Here is a 5032-nt window from a genome sequence, read left to right on the forward strand (position 1 = left end):
AATCCCATCCCAAATGTGTAAATTTTAAACTTTTTTTTGATTTTTAATAAAATTAATATTTAAATGAAAAAGGTTAACTGTCGCTATTTGTTCAGTGACTGCGATTAATGTCAATCTCTGTGGATCCTAATTATCCCAGTGGATAGATCAGAATCTGAAAACATTAGACTGGAATGTTCCAACAATAGATCAGAATCTGAAAACATTAGACTGGAATGTTCCAACAATAGATCAGAATCTGAAAACATTAGACTGGAATGTTCCAACAATAGATCAGAATCTGAAAACATTAGACTGGAATGTTCCAACAATGGACAGGAGTTTATCTTCGGGTCTTTACTGGATTTCTCGGCCTTGGATATCATTAGTATCGCGGATCCAGGATATCCTTTGAATTATTCAAGGTGGTTACTATCCCATCCTCGCGATAGTTGGTGTTCCTGGTAAGTCATTATATTTGTCTACTAAACTGGGTTGATCTGAATTTCTGCTCATGATATATAAATTTTGGAAAGTGTAAGTCAATGTCTTCAGTTCCAAACAAAAATTCATTTCCTTATAAATCATAACTAATTATCTACTATTTATAAATTACTCACTGATACGCGAGAAGGAACCAGACTGTTGTCAAACTCCATAATCCATTTTGTCCTTCACAGATTTACATCGCCATGTCCTCCCCAGCCACCAAAACTATCCAATACCACCATCATGATATCCCAGTCTTGTCCTCAATCTCAGTGCAACCTCTGAATAAACCATGATTTATAACTTTGTACAATCCGGATGCAACAATTTTAAGTTCCTTCTAACCACATATCCGTCACTAAATAATTGCTATTGTGAATGTTTAACTTGTTCTCTGCACATAAAGGAAGACAGTTCATGGTGGTCAAGCCATTGATTCTTAATTTAGAACCACAGAATATCTCATGAAGAAAATTGGTGGAATTTAAAAGTAACCATTATCATTTTTTTATAAAAACCCATCTGCTTGCCTCATGTCCTTTAGGGAAGTCAATGTGTCATGATTCCCTAGTCAGGTTTCCATGTGAGTTCTATGATGATCATGTGGGTGTACTGTCCCTTTAAGAGATTTAAAAGCCAGCAATAACTACCTGATAGCACCAACTGCTCTGAAAAATAGATAAAATGTAATCTTTGGTTGAACAACTTGATTAGCTCATTGTCTCGATTCAAAAACAAATTCGGCAAAACACTTTAAATTGTACACCAAAATACTCACCTCCAATAAAGTTTGAATTTATTATATGGACAATCTTAAATGCCTTTGACACAATCCAATGGTTTGGGGGTACAAGACCGTGGAAAATTGAACAGTTGAGAGGAAAACTACCAAGCTACCAGCATGCAAAGACTGCCAGAAAAATAGATATTTTGAAGGTACTTTCATTGATTAGTAACTGCTGAAGCAGAATCCCCAAGAAGGAAAGAAGACAGGAATATGGAGAAGAACTGAAAGCTTCCTGGTTTTGAGATAAGAAGTTTTGTTTTGTAAATCTTAATTTGGAGTCTTATCGGACTAGTATTGTGGAAGGGGAACATCAAAGACAGGTTAGAGGTAAAAGTTGTAAATCGTCGTTCGTCTATTATTCTCTGTTTTACTTTTAATAGTTTTGGACTCTAGAATTATCACAGATTACTGCATGGGATAAATCTTTTCCCTGTTGCTGGTTTTAATTAAGCAGGAGAATTTATCCTGTGTTATAACACTACAAAACCCCAGCAATGTGTTTTACTCTTTACTGTACTGTGGAACAGCTGAACCAGCCACTCAGTTCAAGATCAGCATAACATGCTGGCCTGACCATGGCTGACATGCATCATGTGAGAGAAGAACAAAACAAAGATAGCTCTCTTCCTCTGCCTGTTTCCCGTATTCCTACAGCTCATTTCGATTCAGGTAAGTGACCATCCCCTATTTTGTGTATATTCAATCTCATTGAAGTTCTCCCCGAGAGTGTTGCACATCTCCATAGGCATCGCTGGTGCTAGCTTTATTGATGTTGACGTACGGATGTAAGGGACTTAGAAATTCCATGTCAGACGTAGTGCATAGAGAAGAAATGGCTTTTTGCGGCACAGGAAAAAATGGCGATGTCGAAGTGAGAGAAAAGAATTATTGCGATCATTCTTGAGAGTGTTGTTGAGGCAGTATTTGGATAGACTTTCTCTGAAGTTTCATCAGACTAATCCCTGGGATGATGGCACCATGAACAGTGAGTGAAGCTCAGTGAAAGAATAAGAGGTGATTGCATTGAACCTGAAGGGAGGTGGACAATCACTCATGATGTTCTAAACAGGCACTGATACATAGATGAATTCCATGGCTTTTTTGTCACTCGGGTTACATGATTCTCAATAGTTAAAGAGCCTCTGAGAACGTTCTACCCAACGGCACGCACTCCTTATTTTGATTGAGACAGAGCGAGAGAGAGAGAGGTTCAGACTTTTGAATAAACGCTCCCAACATTAATACAGTTCAATTGGTGTGTGATCCTGCAATGAACGTCATGTTATCCATAATCCCGACAGCAGCAACAAGACCTTTATTATAAAAGAGTTTACTCTTCCCAGCAACATCTGACCTCCATGGAGAACATGGGTGTGTCTTCTCGGAGATGGAAGATGCCTCCTTGAGACTTGACACAAAACATTTGGCTTCCCTCCTCACTGCCAGCAAATCCTGTTAAAATAGCACACGTTCTACAACTAGTGGAGCCAAGATTAACACCATAGAGCCGTCTATCAGTGCAGTCTCTGTTTCATTGGTTTGTCATGTTGGGCAATCAATGACACCATCCTGTTCCTGTATAACTGTCTCGTGGGGCTGAATCGCTTCCTCCTGGTCTCATGGAACAGGTTTAAGGGTCTGATTGGGCTCTGCCTGTTCCTGTTTAACAGCTCGATGAACTAACAGACCCCTTCTCTTCCTGTGGAACAGGCAGGAGGATTGAATGGGCTCTCGCTCTTCTTGTTCAGTAGCATGCTGAATGGCTTCCACATATCCGTGTGTAACCAGCTTGAGATGGTGACCGGGCTGCTCTTTTAACTGTAGAAATGTGCAGTGTCTGGCCGTGCTATTACATGAATGTTACCAATACATTAACAGCACAAACCGGAATGTTGCCCGCGTCTTGCTGCACATGGACACAGAATGGTTCAAGAGTTGATGAGGGGCAAAATATTCTGAACATTGTATGATCTTCAGTCATCATCCCCACTTCAGTTCTTATGATGGGGAAAGACATTGATGGAGCAGCTGAAGATGTTTGTGCTGAGGAGGTTAACCTGAGGATTTTCTGCAGAGATGTCCTTGGAACTGAGAGGACTGTTGGCCACTGACCACAAGCATTTTTCTTTGTGCTTTGAAAGACCTAGACAAGTGGGAGGTTTCACCTGATTACCATTCAGCTCAAGTAGGTAGGTGGTCCCAATGCCATCCGCAGTCAAATATTGCCCTGATATCAAAACCATTCACTCTTTCTGAGCCCTTGTGTTCACCTCTTGTTCATATCAATGGATGCTGGTGTCTGTGTAAGAAGTGTTTTCCTCTCACAGAGGGTAATCACTGTCAGAAATTATCTGGGCGAGAGAGTTATTGGAGCTACATCACTGAAAATATTTAAGGAGGAGGTAGATGGATCTTTGATCTGTCAGAGACCTGAGGGGTGTGAAGAATTGGGCATTAAAGGGGAGTTAATGTCAACAGTAGATCAGCCATGATTGCATACAATGGCTTGGTCGTCCGAATTACTGATCCTGTTCCTTATGTCCTCATATTCTGCAATTACAAAGTTAATAGTTGTAACTTTCCTGAACGTTTTGTTATTGAATGTTGCAATTCGAGAGAGTTAAGTATTTTGTGAGTCATTTCTGGGTGAGGTATCGGGGCTGTATTCACAGAGAATCTGGGTCTATAATATGACCAACAAATAAAGCACAAAGTGCAGAGAGGAGACACACTGTAAAGAGACCAGAGGCGTCTTTCGAACCCAGCCTCTATTTCCCAATAACATTTTCCAACCGACACCAAACCGTGCGTGACATTCTGGAGGGAATGAATGATATCCTGTGTTACTGTGGATCAGGTATTTGGAGGAAGTGGCCTCGACCTGCCCTTGCAGCAACGGTGAGGGGTTGAATGGAATACAGGAACATAGGGCTGAGCAGCAGGAGTGGGCCATTAGACACTTTGTCACCGTTGCACCATGCACAAAGATCATGGGTGATGTCATTGTGGTCTCAGCGCCACTTCTCTGTCTGTATATCATTTTCCTAAATTCACTTGTCTGTCAAATGTCACCAAATACAACTTTGAATAAATGTAAACATTCAGGCACCACAAACGTCTGGGGAAGGGAATTATACTTGAACAGCCCTTTGAAAATTTCTCATTTGTGTTCTAGCCAAAGTTGGAGGGTCATTGTTTCCTTTTTCAGTCCCACTCCTCCACTGGTTACACCAACCTTAAATGTAACCAGTTTAGTGATGTGACCAATGATATAGGTCTCAGAGTAGGCCATTTTCGAGAGAAATGTGAGACACAGAAAGTTGAACTCATAACAAGTGGTAAAATGATAGAGTGCCCTAAACGTTATTCTGCCTTTTAAGTTATTCTGTTCACACAATATACAGGTCGTGGGATTTATTTCTGGAACAGTTGGATTTGGCTGAATTCCCATTGATTCAGGCAGTGGAGAGATTCAAATGACTCCTCACCAGGAATCCGTCACAAGTGGTAAAGATAACTGAAGGATTTTCTGGTCTCACATTTTGCTATTGGGCGTAACAAAGTAAGAGAGAGGGATCAGTTGGCTGCTGCTTCTCAGCCAGGTAACATTTTACACCCTCACTGTGTTGGAACATACAATAATATCAACAGAACACCAAATTGGACAATGTGTGCTCTCCTGGAACATTCACTGGAGGACTTGATTATCGATTATATGCAAGTGCGTCATTCCTTTCCATCGAAAACAAAAACGACCCACTTTTTAATTTGATGACA

Source organism: Chiloscyllium plagiosum, chromosome 8, assembly GCF_004010195.1.
Source record: "Chiloscyllium plagiosum isolate BGI_BamShark_2017 chromosome 8, ASM401019v2, whole genome shotgun sequence".
Classification (NCBI taxonomy): Eukaryota; Metazoa; Chordata; class Chondrichthyes; order Orectolobiformes; family Hemiscylliidae; genus Chiloscyllium; species Chiloscyllium plagiosum.